This window comes from Orcinus orca, chromosome 7, assembly GCF_937001465.1.
Source record: "Orcinus orca chromosome 7, mOrcOrc1.1, whole genome shotgun sequence".
NCBI classification, from domain to species: Eukaryota; Metazoa; Chordata; class Mammalia; order Artiodactyla; family Delphinidae; genus Orcinus; species Orcinus orca.
Window position 1 is genome coordinate 46,022,949 of NC_064565.1, and position 16,076 is coordinate 46,039,024.

At 40.4% G+C, this 16,076-nt stretch overlaps 1 protein-coding gene and 2 non-coding genes across 3 annotated transcripts in view; 2 read left to right on the forward strand and 1 right to left on the reverse strand.

Annotated features, from left to right (window-relative positions):
- Positions 1-725: 725 nt before the first annotated feature.
- The window catches only part of GPD2 (glycerol-3-phosphate dehydrogenase 2), a 164,025-nt gene continuing 148,674 nt past the window's right edge, over positions 726-16,076 (forward strand). The window contains exon 1 of the mRNA XM_049712711.1: positions 726-869. The gene's annotated coding sequence lies outside the window, so the exon portion shown is untranslated. The remainder of the gene's footprint in view (positions 870-16,076) is intronic.
- Positions 3,169-3,240, forward strand: TRNAA-CGC (transfer RNA alanine (anticodon CGC)). Its single transcript has one exon. It is a non-coding gene; the product is annotated as a tRNA-Ala (tRNA).
- Positions 3,529-3,599, reverse strand: TRNAG-GCC (transfer RNA glycine (anticodon GCC)). Its single transcript has one exon. It is a non-coding gene; the product is annotated as a tRNA-Gly (tRNA).

A 16,076-nucleotide genomic window follows, 5' to 3' on the forward strand; every position in this document is an offset into this window, starting at 1 on the left:
TTAAAAACTCCTATGTGCAGACCACCCTCAGACCAATTAAATAAGTATATTTAGGGATGGGATTCAAGCATCAGAATTTTTTTAAAGCTTGCTGGGTGCTTCCTGTGCAGCCACATTTGAGAACCACTGGACTGGTGATAGACATCTCTTGGGTTTTTTTTCCCCCAGTTTTATTGCAACATAATTAACATATTGTATTAGTTTAAGGTGCACAACATGGTTTGATATATGTATATTTTGTGAAATGACTAACACAATGAGGTCAGTTAACAATCATCACTAGACATCTGCTGTTATCATGAAAATAGCCCTCAAGCAGTGGCTCTCGGGCTTAGCTGCACACCGGGGTAACCGGGGAGTTTAAAAACATACCGATGCATGGGCTTCCGTGGTGGCGCAGTGGTTGAGCGTCCGCTTGCCGAGGCAAGGGACATGGGTTTGTGCCCTGGTCCGCGAAGATCCCACAAGCCACGGAGCGGCTAGGCCCCTGAGCTATAGCCGCTGAGCCTGTGCTCCGCAACGGGAGAGGCCACAACAGTGAGAGGTCCGCGTACCGCAAAAAAAAAAAAAAAAAAAAAGATACTGATGCCGTGACCCACTCCTAGCGATTGTGACTAGCGATTGTGACTTAATTGGCTTGGGAGGGGGCTCAAGCAAGTATCAGCATTTTTCAAAGGCCCTCTCAGTAATTCTAATGTGCAGACAGGAGTAAGAACTACTGCTTGAACTGGGAATAAACATCTTAACTCGTTGCCAGCTTAGAGGGAAAGATGCTGTATACCTGCTAGACGAAGATTGCCATGAACTGAAGCAAGAACGTGAAAGGAAATGTGGAAGCAGTACCAGAGATAAAAGTTACCTGCCTCAAAGTAAGATCAATCGTTGTGAATGGTGTGTGTGTGTGTGTGTGTGTGTGTGTGTGTGTGCATATGCACGTGTGCACGATGTGTGTGACAGAGACAGAGACTGAGAATTGGGGAAATTTGTCCCCAACCAAGAGAGATGTGCTGAGGGTGGAAGATAGAACTGAACTTTTTAATACTTCATAATTTTGGACACTTGGTTAGCCTCTCTTCATCTGCAAGCAGAGCTGGGGCAGTTTTATTTGCATATAGAATAGATGGGATCCAAGAAGTATTCCCTAATCGAAAAATGTGCCTTCTCTTTCACCTTTCCCATCGACCACAATGGCTGAAAAAGCCGTCTTTCTCTTGGGTTATGCCAGACCAGTAAATCGATTTCACATTCTCTGTTGGTTTTAGAGCTTGGCTTCATTTTCTTTATCAAATGCACCAAGTTAGGCCCTGGACTGGTAGGAGGAGTGAACAATTTAAAAGAAGCCTTCTCTAGGCTTAGCTCTGAACCTTAAGAACAAAGGTTCTTGCCTGAGAACAAAGTCCCAGAAAAGAAGTGCCTCAGGTGATGGAGAAATAAGCCATAATGTGAGGAAGGGATCCTAAAGAGGATGTCAAAGATGAGGTCACCAAAGGCAAACGTGCTTCCTTTACAATTAACTGAATACTGCAGTTGTAATTTGCACTGGTGAAAACGCTGGTTGATGAAAAATGGTTCTGTCTCTGTTTCCCGACTCAGAGTCAGCTGAAGGTGTTCATGTTCTAGTGCCTCTGGATGGAAAGCAGGGGTTGGTTTGGAAATGTTTTGGTTTGGAGTAGAGCTCCTTAATGACTGTCCACTGACGTGGCTTTTTTTTTTTTTTTTTTTTAACATTCTGTATTATAGCTGTATTAGATCAGTATGTGGCTTGTTCTCATTAAAAACAAAATCTGATTATGAGCCATTATTTGTTGAAATTACTGTAAGCAAACAGTAACATTTATTTTTCATCTAGGACTTGATTATGAAACTTGTGGTTTACCCAGAGTTATTTTGAAACTTCTGCTTTTCTGCTCTGGCTTTTGGCCTGCTGACTATTCCATTTACGAGGGGTGCTCTGCTGCAACGGAAAGCAGTGGAAATTCTAGGCCCTCACCGTTTGCTGCTGGGTCAGCCTTACAGGTCGGCTGGAAGTGAAGGTAGCCCAGCTCCCCTGACACCAAATCTCTCCCCTGCTCTTTCCCATCAGGGTGTCTGAGGCTTCTCTCTGTCAGCCTTCACTTCCCTGGGGTGGTATCAGTTTAAACTGCACTGGGAAGGGTCAAACACATCATTTCATTATAATGTAAGTTAGCTCATCATATGACCCAACACTCAAACAACTGGAGAGGCAATTTCCAAGGAAACAGGACTCGAGGTACATTTCTTCATTTGGGGCTGGTGCATTAAGTTAGGTGCGGTTAGTTAGGAAGGGTTCAGAGGACAATAAAGTAGCTGTTAAGTGACTTACATTCCTATCACAACATAGTCAGATGGGCCCAAGGTGTAAATATCAAACAGCGAGCAGAGTGCATCTTGAGCAGGTACTTCGCCTCGACTTTATCATTTGTACAAGATTAAGCTACAAAGAGGGTATCGGTGTCAGTTTCTTTCAGTTTGGGCCCCACGCAAAGAACACATTGTGAAGTCATTTTTACCTCCAAGAGTTGGCTGTAATCCCTACAAAACCCAGTTTATGGGGATTTGGCGTGAACACGTCGTTTTCCTGAGACGGGGCGGGGAGGGGGGGGGGGGCGTGGTGGTGTACAGGTAAATCCAAAAGGGTTTTGGGTGAGCAAAGAAGGTCCCCACCGCTCTGCTTCAGGAGCGTCTCTTGTGGTCCCTGGGCAGCGTCCGTGGCTCTGCCAGCCTGCTGGCCCCTCAGTCGGCGTCGTAGGCGGGGCTCCACCCCGCAGCAAAGCGGCGGGCTGAACGCTCCGCCCCACACCTCTGGGTTCCGGGCCGCCTGCGCAGTCAGCGCGCAGAGGAGTCGAGCTCTGGCGGGCGCTCAGCGCGCCGACGTCCCGCCCCTCTGGCAGGGCGCAGGGTACCGGATCCCTGGTCGAGCTCCAGGCGTCCGGCAGGAGTGCTCGAGAGCTGGTCAAATTTGCGGCCCACCCCGCTGACTGCATGGAGTTCCGATACACCCTAGAAGCAGTTTAAGGCGGTGTAGGAAGGGTAGAAGCGGGGTGTCGCAGAAGCGCTCACCAAAATAAAGTCTTAAAATTTAACTATAGCGATTGGACTAGTGCTGGACTGAATGAATACCTATACCAGAAAAACTTTTCTCGCCTGGGGGATGTAGCTCAGTGGTAGAGCGCGCGCTTCGCATGTGTGAGGTCCCGGGTTCAATCCCCGGCATCTCCAGGCAGCCGGGGTAGTCTTTTAAATCTCAGAACACTATATGGTCCATTACTTTTTGCTCATATACTCTAGGGCCCCCCCAAAAACGTCTAAAAGAAAGGCCCGAAAAATACGGCAAATGTCAGGGAATCGGCAGTTTCGACTGCTCGAAGAAAAAGTGAAACGGGAAATTATCGTTGATTTGTCTTTCTTCATTTGCATAAAATCAATGTTTCTACGTTTTAATTGAACTTCTTTTGGGGTTCTGAGATGTATGGTAAAAGTGGGGTAAGGGAGAAAAATATCGCTAGTTGCATTGGCCGGGAATCGAACCCGGGCCTCCCGCGTGGCAGGCGAGAATTCTACCACTGAACCACCAATGCTCACGGGGGAAGTGGTTCGTCCATACTCTACTAGAATAGATATTTACGTGTGTACTGCTTTTATGTTAATAATTATAAATTTATGTATTCAACATCAGAGGAAGCAATGGATTTTTTAAATTAAATAACTATAATAAAATATTCAGTTAACATTTACATAAAATTCTCATTATATTTACTTCTGTTGAACCTTATGAGGAGATTCTCTCCTCCGAAGTCGTCCTTGGTGAAGGGGGCAAGTGAAAATTTTGTCATGTATACACAAGATTACATAATTACTTAGCTGTATCTTCAGATATTTAGATAATTTAGAACAACCACTCCCTTTTTACTTTTCTTATCTTAGCTGTTCAGACAAATACATGAAGATATCTGTCAGGGTTTGGGAGTAGGGATGATGGGGCCCCAAGTTATAAGAGTATATTGGAACTGTGAGATCTGAACAGGGAACTTTGGAGCATTGGTGACTGACAAGTGACCTAAATTCTCTAAACTGCCCCTTCCTTAATAGTGAGAGACTTGATCCTGGGACCCCTTTCTACTCTAATAGTATGAGTCTGATCATTTACCCTTAGTTTCCATGAAGTGTAAAATTGCAAACCACACACCAAATATATATAAGGGGGAGAAAGTAAAGTGAAGGAAATTCATTCGTGGAAATGAGTCTAAATGTAAGAGAGAAAGGCTCTGGATTTAGGCATTACTGGCCCTTTATCTCTGAGAGGGAAACTCCCAGAGATTTGCAGGATCTTTGATAGCCAAGAAGAATTTTGGGGGGAAAAATACATGAGAAAATAGCAGAAAACACATAGCAGTTACTATGTGCTGGGCTATGTAAATAGCATTACATATGGACTTCAACCCAGTGAAGTAGGTATTTTTATAATTACCCTAACTTAACAAATGAGAAAACTGAGGCTGTTAGAGGCAAGATTGGAACACAAGTGGTATCATGTTTAACATTTGGTTGCTTAGCCACTGTCCTGTTCTGCCTACAACAGAATAAATCACTGTGTAGTTATACCAGAAATACTGTGTGTGTGGCTCAGGAACACTGTATATCAAGAGTGGAGTTAAAGAAAGATCATAACACACTGCTGAAATAATGTAAGAGCTTCTACATCAAGATTTATTTTTAAGAACTTTTTTTTAGTGTGTGCATACAAAGCAGAATTTGAAGAAAAATACATTACAGAATTATAAAGATGTAAAAGATATAAAGAGATTAGAGAATCAAGAAATCTAGACTACAATCTTAGTAACCCATGGAAGAACAAGTTCAAATCATTTCACCTCTCAGAACCTCAGTTCTGAGAGATGAGATTTTAAAATTGCATTCTGAAGGTCTCTAGCTTTCCAGAAGTGCCTCAGGGCCACTAGCTAGTGGGGCCTCACCTTCTTTTCCCGGGCCCCTCACTTCACCAGCTCATTTATAAACTCTCCCATTTATTTGCATCTGTTTGATGGGTTACAAGTCTAGAATAAAAAACATTGAAAAGCCCTCAACTAAATGACCTAAGTTCATTTGCATCTGAAATGTTATGATTCAAAATAAAAAAAGCAATCTAAAAAAACCTCAGCATGAGAAACACTACAAAAATTTTAAACAGGTGGAAGGAATCAAATAAGAAGTATGATCTAATGGCAAACATTATTAGTGACCTACCAAAGGCTATTTTACTTTTTTTCTTCCTAAAAGTCTGGGAGAGGCTACCTAGCTCTAGGGACAAATGTGGTACATTAAGCCAGTTATCCCATTTTCCTTTCCAAAGATTGAGCCGGGATGGGTTTGTGACAGTTCCTGCCAATGAGAGAAAAGAATGGTCAGCTAGGGAAAGACGATGTGTATGGAAGATCTCTTTAGCCCTTTCTTTCTTGCTTGTAACACTGCCTTGTGAGGTATAATGCTTAGAGCTGCCCCAGCCATCCTGTGACTTGCAGGGAGACTGAGGATGACCCAGCAGAAAGAAAGAGACATTGCACCATCCTGGAATTTTCTCCAGCCAGATTTTAGGTTAGGTCAGATAATTAAGGATCTTAATTGTTTAAGCCCCTTTGAGCTTTTTTGTATTTTGTTACACGCAGCCAAAGGCATGCAGGGTGTGTGTGTGTGTGTGTGTGTGTGTGTGTGTGTGTGTGTGTCCAGCAGTTCATACACTTTCTGGTACAAGTCTTCTATTCTGTAGAGAATCAATACCTTGAGATTTGGGTGAGGCTAACTTGCCTCTTCATCTCTATTTTTCTGTCACAGTGATAGGTCTACCCAAATATTTTCCCTTGCCACTGTGCTTAAATAGAGATGATATGTGATGATAGCAGGGGTAATCAGAGTCCTTACCAGAACTTTCTTTCCAGAGCTATAAGCAAAGACTATATTTTTGATGTGGTGGGCAAACAGGTTGAATGTATAACTGGGATTGTTTGTGGCCATCTTGCTTGTCCAAAAGAGTTAGGGACATACGCACCCCTAGTATGACATTGAGCCCCTAGAAGCAGCCATGCCTAACTAGAACAAATTCTGATTTTGCGTTTATATGAGTCAGTAAATTGTCCTTATACAATAAGTTGTCTTTTATTTTTTAAATCAGTTTGAATAACATTTATATTGCTTGCATTTGAACAACACAAATTGAGAAGTTATTTTACCCCAAACAGTAAATTTAGAGAACTCATTACTCCAGAATGTGCTATAGGCTGAAAATATGAAAGTTTAAAAAAAGTTTAAAGAAATTCATCATCAGTGGTTGAATGACCAAGAGACAATAAAAGCCATACAAAAAGTTTGAAGGACCCATCCTTAGTTGGTTGGACTAGTATTAATTCTGTAGCAAAGGAAGCCACCTAACAGAGCATTTGGAGAGATGACCTGGCAACAGCGTGTCAGAGAGATGGAAGTAAGAGAAACTAAAAGTAGGGAAATTCACCGAAGAAGTGGTTACAGTGGGAGTGGAGAGGCATGAGGTCTCTAGCATGAGGCAAGGCAGGAGGAAGAAGAAAAATGAATCTAGAAATCCAACTTAAGTGAGTGGGAGAATAGTGGTGTATTGTAGGGAAGTGAGGAGAAGAAAGGACGGGAAGAAAAGGGTAAAGTGTTTACTTCTGGAAATACTGACTGAGGTAAGTAGGGGGAGACCCTTACTGGGCAGCTGACGCCTAGATCCGAAGAAATCAAGGCTCCAAGGTGGAGTGGGGCGTTGACTGTACAGAAGTGAAAAGTAAGAATGTAGATGTGGAGGGAATCACAGAGAGAGCAGAGAGCTGAGGGCAGAGCCTTGGGAAGGTCTATTTTAGGGAATGGCAGGAGTTGAGGGGACAAAGGGAGAAAATCAGGGGAGTGGGGTGTCTGGAATATGTGGAGACATGGCTTCTCAGGCAGGCAGAAGCCTCCCCCTTTGCTAATTCTGAGTGACACCTCATGACAAATACTGGAATTACTGTGTTTCAGGGATGTGCTCTGAATTCACACCAGAGATGCTGTGGCAGGCGGTGATTTTGCCCTTGGTATGGTCAAGCATGGAAAGATCACAAGATGGCACACACTAACTCTTTCCCTAGTCTGCCGGGCTCCCAGGCTCTGATGAGTGGCCCCCGCTGAGGCTGGCCAAGAGGAAGAAAGCAGGGAGTGCCGTGGAAGGTTACACAGTCACATCTCTTAGGAAACCTGGTCTTTGGGACAGCCCCATGGGCCAGGCAGGGGCTTGTAATTCGCATCATAGCACCTTGGGACACTTGCTCAAGGCACCTAGTCCTGGCTGGTGTTGGCTCACCATGGAAATGCGGCCAGGCTTACAGCTGAAGAAAGCAAACCAGTTAGAAACAGAAGTAGTTCATAGAATGCATAGCCACCGAAGCAATGACTTTTTTTTTTTTTTTTTTACACCTTGTGAGTGATTGTATTGATTTAATACACACAGCTTATTTCTGTCCCAGGTTACAAACTAGCCCTGGGGAAATGGTGGAACCAGTCATTTGGATTGCCCTTTACTGGCTGGGAATTAAATCATTACTTATTCCATTTTAGAATCATAAGTAGTACCCCAAGGCCTACTTTCCTAAGGATTAGAATCAAGGCATGGAAATGAAGAATACAGGTGTAATTCTAAGATGCATGCAAGATGTTGAGAATGCAGCAGTTTTTCCTGGAAAGCTGTCACTGCAAAATCATCGCGCTCTCGATATGCTCATTCCCAGTCCTCCAGCATGTCCAGTTAGTCAACACATCTGATTCCCCCCTTTTATTTATTTATTATTTATTTTTTGCGGTACGCGGGCCTCTCACTGTTGTGGCCTCTCCCGTCGCGGTGCACAGGCTCCGGACACGCAGGCTCAGCGGCCACGGCTCACGGGCCCAGCCGCTCCACAGCACGCGGGATCCTCTCGGACCGGGGCACGAACCCGTGTGCCCTGCATAAGCAGGCGGACTCTCAACCACTGCGCCACCAGGGAAGCCCCCTCCCCTCCCCTCCCCTCCCCTCCCCTCCCCTCCCCCCCTTTTAAAATGGCATTGAATCTTGCTTTTCCTCCTCATGCTCATCCCTCCCTCCTACCTAGTGCAGACCCTTATCAACTCACTCCTTGGGTTGCCTGGGAAACCCCTGGTTTCCTTTGCCATCCTGTGTACTGTTACCAGTTGAATTTTCTCCCTCCTTCTCCTATTCCTTCCCTCACTCCCTGCCTCCCTCTGTTTCTGATTTCCTTAATTTTTGAAAATGTAATCATTCCTTTATTGCTGGTTCAAAAATTGAATTAATTTCAAATCCATACAGAATCCTCAGGCTATATGGGTGTGAATTCTTTATCCTTTTCTTGTGACACCCATCTCTGGATGCAGCATTTATTCAAATACTCTTGAGCTGTGTCACTTGGTCGCTCACCATCTAGGGGCAGAAGTGGCTTTCCCCTCCTTTCCCAAGGGCTCCCTCTTCTTCCTCTCAGGTCATTTGGTCTCTTAAAATATATTTTTTCAGAAGTAACCCATGCATATGGTAAAAAACTCAAAAGGTGTAAGAATACACATTAAAAAGTAAGTCTTAAAAAAAAAAAGGTAACTCTTCACCCCACCACAGTCCAGTTTCTGGGTTCCATTTCCTACAGGCAACCCGCAGTCATTCATTTCTTGTGTTTCCCTCCACAGATATCCTATGTAGATACACATATAGCATTCTACTTTTATGCACAAATGGTACAATACCATACACACTGTTGTGCTCATTGCCTTTTCTTTCTTTTTTCTTTCTTTTTTCAGAAAAATAGATCTCAGAAAAATTTCCTTCTATGTGCATGTAGAGCTACCTCTTTCTTTTTCATGGCTCTATCATTTTTAACTGCCCTTTACTGGCTAGGAATTAAAATATTATTTATTCCATCTCACAATCACAAATGGTGACCCAAGGCCAAGTTTCCTAAGGATTTAGGTCAAGGCAGGTAAATGAAGACTGCAGCTATAATGTTATGATGCATGAAGATGATGAGAATGTCCATTGCATGAAGGTTCCATCATTACCTTAGCCAGTTCCTTAGCAGAGGACAATTAGTCTGTCTCTGATCTTTTGCTAGTGGAAACAACACTGCAGTGAATATCCTTTAACAAAAGCCATTTTGCTCATGTATGAAACATGTACACGATAAATTCCTAGAGGTGCAACTGCTAAGTCAAAGGGTAAGTGCATTGAAAATTTCAATACGTATTGCAGAATTACTCCCAAGAGAAGTCTGTATTTTTTTAAACAATGATTTCATTATATTACTCTTGTGCTTACCAACCTCCCAGTTGCAAACATTTTCTAAACCTTGCTAGATTCAGGTGCATCCTGTGCAGTTGCCCAGAGCCTCGCACTTGGATGGTAATGGCACACACCATAGCTTGTGTGCAGCATGCAGAAGGAGTGGGTTAGATGTATTACAGAGCAACATGGATGCTCTCAAAAGCATGATACCTAGTGAATAATGGAGGCTAGGGGAAAATGAGATATGACAAGATAAGTTACGTAAGTTTAAAAATAATGTATGTACAGCTTTCCTGGTGGCGCAGTGGTTAAGAATCTGCCTGCCAATGCAGGGGACACGGGTTTGAGCCCTGGTCCGAGAAGATCCCACATGTCGTGGAGCAGCTAAGCCCGTGAGCCACAACTACTTAGCCCGCGTGCCACAACCACTGAATCCCACACACCTAGAGCCCGTGCTCTGCAACAAGAGAAGCCACCGCAATGAGAAGCCCGCGCAGTGCAACAAAGAGTAGTCCCTGCTCACTGCAACTAGAGAAAGCCTGCGCACAGCAACAAAGACCCAACGCAGCCGAAAATAAATAAATTTAAAATAAAATAAAACAATGTATGCAAAACATGTTTTGTAAGGTCACATATAAACAAAAAGATGTATATTAAACACAATATAGTGATGGCTTATGGGGAGGCAAAGGGAATGGAATAGGGATATGGGGATAAAAGCGAATAAATATATGAACAAAACAACAAAGGGGTGTGGTCCAATGATAACAATGAATCATGAACAGAAAGTATAAGTAGCTCAACTTTAGACAACTGAGTTCTTCTCAGCTCAAAAAATGATGAAAAAGAAAAAGTAAAGCATATATGTTATAAAAATGCAAACAACACAGAAAGGTATAAAATTGAAAGTAAAATTTTTCCTCCATTCTAGTATTCCTTCTCTTCCCCATTTCCTAAATCCAGTTCTTAAAATTTTCAGCCACTAATAACTTCTTGTTTAATTTATCTCTCTGTATATCCATTTCAGCATAGGCAGATCTGCCCTTACTATAATAATGGCTGGGTCCTCCATGGTAGAGAGAGAAAGAGAGAGAGAGAGAGAAAGAGAGAACATAACGTAATCAATCCTCTATTGATGAGCCCTGTTTGCTAGAATGTTTCCCATTTTTAAATTGATTTTTGAGAGTATTTGTTTATAAACAAACCTCATTTGTATTTTCCTTTTTTGAGCTCCTTCAGTATTTCTAGTCCCTGTCAAAATTTAGCTCTTAATTATTGACAAAAAATATTTATATTTTTTACTCTTATTCATATCTTCCTATTACATCCTACTTGTAGTCAGAGAAAGTTTTATACAGCTGTTTTGTTTGCATGATTGCTTTTCAGCAGTCCCTAATGCAATGTTGGATGTAAAGTCAGTGTTCAGATATTCTGATTGATATTGGGAATTACATGGGCAAAGTAACCTACTCTCTAGTTTTGAACAAAGATGTCCATTTAATGGATTTAAATAATAAGGAAGATATGTTATAGGCAGCAGAAACGATCTTCTAAGCAAGGAACAGAAGAGCTGGAACCAGCAATAACTTTATCAAGGCTATTAATATATCAAAAGGAAAAAACAAAATGTGTCTCTGGGAAGGGGTTGGGGATACTTGGCTTGGAATAGGGAGGCACACTATAGCTATATGCAACTCATCCAAGGATGAGAAGGGCTCAGACTGTCATCTCTAGGTTACATTTAGAATATACAGTGTATGCTAAATAACATGAAAGGGCAAGAAAGCCTCTCAGACCAGCGGTGAATTATCTTCCAAACATCCTTTTTTGTTCAAAACTAGAGAGTATTCATGACAAATTGTAGTACAGTAGATTACAGAAAGATCTGATTTCCCAGTGTTCGAACCGGCACATCCTGTGCCAACCCTGCTAGTGCTGGCACACCACAGAGCCTCTGCTCCCAAATTCTGGCTTTTTTTTTTTTTTTTTTTGGTGTGTATTCTGTTGTTTCCTCATCCTTATGGCCCTCAGACATGCTCTTGGAAATGATTCCCAACTTCCTTGCTTCCTGGTACTTCCTCTTTGGGGCATTTATCTCCTTTAACCCAGTGCTCTGAAGGCTCAGTTCAGCTCAGTTCCTAAGGCCCCAGATTGGATGCAATAGGCCTAGAGAATAGGGCCAAGGCGATGTCTTAAATAACTTCGTGTCCCCTCAGCCTTTTGCACAGATTTAGTTTTCTCTAAGCGTGTGCTAATATGATGGACAAATCCATCTTTTGAGTGGTTTGCAAATGCCTTGAACTTTTTCCATCCAGGATTGAGTCATCCTAGCAACAGAAGCTGTGGAGGTAAGATATCTTAATAGAAACTTAGAGACTTAACTTTGGTTGAATACTAAGAACCATTAACACATTTGTCTTTATTTTTTCTTTACCTTCATTTACTGCAAGGGGCTGTATTACAAAGTCATATACCGTTTGACTTTGTTTTGATCCTTAACATTCATTACCATCTTATCTTGAGTTTATGCTTAAAAGGTTAATACTGCTATTAGTTACTTGGTGACCTCTTCACTCTTCCCCTTTCCTCTGTTATGTATATACAGTATTTACCCAGAAAGGATATTGCACTGGTGAAAGGAATATTTCATTTGGTCAATTAACTGAATGTCTAACAGACAAATTATTTCCAATTTAATGTGATTTTTTTTCCCCACAGACTAATCCTATGTAGTGGAAGAAAAATAACAGGGTTGGTGAAAACAACTAAAACTGCATACAGTATTTTTAAGAAATTAGTCTTTGTTCAGCTTGAACTAACAGCAAAATAATTACCATAAACTAGAACACTTGTAGTTAACAGATTGAGGAAATTAAAGTTTAAGTAACTTGCTTAAAATCCTTCAAAAAGTAAGGGAAGGGTTGGAAATATGACTCCAGAGCTTATACTCTTGACAAGTGGTCTATAACAGACCCATAACAGATTTACTCTGTATTTGATTTGTATAACTTTCCAGTTATTTTAAGTTCTATATATTAAACAATTGCATCAATGGATATTACTAGCAGTTTTTCCTTTAGCACCAGGTAGCTGGAAGACATCAAGCTAATCAGATGTCTTCTAGTATGACCTTAAGGGTCATTAAACCTGCAGTTGTTCCTCAGAAGGGTAAAGAATTCTAAATATAATTGCCATATTCTGACTTAATGATCCCATATCATAGCACAAATACATACTATTAAAATAACATTCAAATGTTTGAATCATTGATAGGAATTCTTCCTATAGGATCCTTCATGGTCTTGAGGAATATTATGCCTGGCCAGAAAAGCTAAGTCTGCTCAGATACTAAGTAGTTTCCTTGGCTCAGTTTACTAACCTGAGTGAAAGTGCTTGCCCAAGTCAGTTGAGAACACTGGTTAAACAGAACACCCAAAGCTTCTCCTACCAGTGTTGAGTAATAAAGAGGCAGGCTTTATCAGTCACCCCTTAGAAAGTACCTGTAGACAGTTGTATGGAACACTTGTGGCATGATATAATAGTTAAAAGTTCAGGATCAGATCAGGCCAAGTTTCAAATCCCATTTCCATCTCAAGCTCTCTGAACTTAGGCAAGGCATGCACCTCTCAGTTTTTCCCTTGGTAAAATGTGCACATGGTTGGACTTACCTCTTAGGGTTATTGTGAGAAGTAAATGGGCCAACACATAAAAAATTCTCCCATACTGTCTAGCAAATAATAAACTTAGCTCAATAAATGTTGGTTATTAATAATAATAAATGAGAACCAATATGGCAAAACCTGCTTATAATCAGTATAAAGGTGAGTAACATAGTTATAAGGACCAATAAATATAAAACTGAGAGAAGAAACAACATAGTATCCAAAATATATTTTTTGCGGAGTTAGCCAAAAAGACCGTTCTTTATTTCATCAATATTTCATAGTCTTTGCTTATACTTTTTGCAGCTATTTTGGTAGGGATGATGTCAAAACTAATAATCATGATGGCCTTTTATGTTTATAGTATACTTATGTCACGAAGTACTTTCACAGGCATTTTGCTTTGCAACAATCCTGTGACAGCTAACATTTCCTTGTTTTAATAGTGTAGAAACTGATGGTTAAAAAAACAAAACTACCATTTCAAAGAGGCATAAGGTTTTTTTCATTCTAAATTCCTGAATTTTCTTCCATGGGAGTGTGGAGAATGTAGATAAAGTGATCTATATATTTAACACAATTAGTGAATCAGCAGAAAGGATTCAATTGGATTTAGTTTGCCTCAGAAATTCAGTCACTTCAGTTTAAATAATTTGCAACGTTAAATTTAAAAGTGCAAATGCACAAATCACTTGGAGACAAAGCTTGATTTTCCTTACAATTGAAGGATAGAGTCTTGATGTCGTTCTTGCTGTCACTTAAATTTTAAAATGGTGATAAAAATATAGAGAACATACATCATGTCATTAACCTACTTTCATTTTAGCATTCTAAGTGAAACTGTTTTCAGAACTGATATTTTTAAAGCAGACTAAAACATAAATAACATACAATTTACTGCTTACCTATGTTTCTAATTCTTCAAATTGTATATAAACTGAAAGTTAAACCCAACAGTTTAAAAAATAAAACTACCATTTCAAAGAGGCATAAGGTTTTTTTCATTCTAAATTCCTGAATTGTTTAATTGATCCTAAAGCACAAGGGGAGAGAATCGACATGTGAGGTCAAACATTCACATTAAAATGTACGGAATAGACCTATTATCTAAAAGTATTTATAATGTTTCTTATAGATATATCTAAGTGTGTTTCTGTCCTAAGGAATACATTGGTCCTAAATAGTCTAGATATTCACATGCTTTATGGAAAGGGTGTGAACCGAATGATCTCAAGTTACTTTCTAGCTCTGTAGCTCTGTGACATTCCAGCGGCTTTATCAGCATCCTATTATTGGTGAGCTTTATTAAAAAAGGAGTCAACCTTTTACATTCAAAGTGGATGAGACCTAAAAACTTTTTCGATTATTTAGTACCAGCATTACTTTAATGAGTACTTACTCTTTAAATGATTATAATTTCAACGCCATTTGTAATTTGGAAAACAGGGGATATCATCAATTATTTCATATATATTCTAAATAGCAGTGACAGTCCCAGAAGGAATCAGCAGGTCTTTAATATATGTTGTTAAATAAGAACATAAAGATATTACATAATATCTAACTAGATTGAGAAATGACATTATTTTGATGATGAGTTAATGTGCTCCTATTTCCTCCATCTTTTAGACAATGTAATGGCCACACATGCTATTATTCAACTGTGGAAGAGTAGAGCAAGAAGGAAGTCTAATTCAAAGTCTTTACTTTTTACTAATTACTTTAGTCATTCATGAAATATTTTTTGAGGCCTTTATGTGCCAGATACTCTACAAGTCACTGAGGATACATCCTTGAATAAAACAGACAAAAATCCCTACCTTCATGGCATTAACATTCTAAGTGGGAAGATTTTTAAAAGATGCAATAAATGGGAAAAATAAACCAGGGAAAGGGGTTATATAATGTTGATAAGGGACTAAAATTGTAAATAAGGTGGTGAGGGAAGGCCCCACGGAAGAAGTGACATTCGAGGGAAGATGTGTCAAAGGGGAAAAGTATTCTTGCCGAGAGAATATAAAGTGTAAACTCCAAGGTCCCTGAGGTGGAAGGTGCTTTTTTTTTAGGAAGCAGCAAGGAGATCCTGTAGTTGGAATGAAATGGAGGCAGGGGAAAGTGATGGCAGATGAGATTAGAGAGATAGGTGGGCAGGTGGTGTCCATGGCAAGGAATTTGGCTTTTGATCCGAATGATATGGAATGTCACTGGAAGACTTTAAGCAGAGGAATGGTTTTACTAAACTGATATTATTTAACAGAAGTAGTCTGGCTGCTGAGTTGAGAATAGAGTGAATGGGGGGCAAGAAAGGCAACAATGAGTCAAGGTAAGAGGTTATTCCAATAATCCATGCAAAAGATCATGGCGGCTGGGACAGATGGTAGCAAGGACAATGGTGAGAAGTAGTTAGACTCTGAATGTGTTTTGCAACTACAACCCAATGTTAGATGCTTCCAAATCGAAGAAAAATTCAGGCCCAAAGAGGCTGTAGTTTGACTAAGGACAGGAGCCAGTTACTGGTAGAGCTGTCATCAGATTACAGGTCTTCTTCTAACCCATTTTATACTTTTCCAAATAATCTCACTTGTATAAGAGTTAAAATAACTCATCCTTTGAAATCATATTGGAAAATGAAAAAATATTACTTAAACGTAATTTGGATTACGTGTGTTAGGATTCATTGTTTAAAATTATATGAAAATATGTCTAAGTCTCCACATGCTTTATATCACTTTGTTCTAAAGTTCAAACTAATTTGCCTGGCATACTGGACAGCTTAGATCTGGATTGATTTTTTCCTGTTTATCCAAGTGATTAATATCTGACTCTTTTCCTTCACTATTCATGAGTTTTATGAATGATTCTTGAGTGCCTTGTATGGTACCAGATCCTGGAGATTAGCTAATACATGACTCTACTGAAACCTCACCTTGGCTGTCCTCAGGCACTGTTGGTCACTCCTTTGTACTCCTGAGGCACTGATACATACCTCTCTTGTAACATTTATTGTCCTGAATGACATTTATCTGTTTAACAGACTTGTTTTCTCGTGAAATTTTAAGTAGTTTGGAATCAGGATTAAGTCTCTTTTT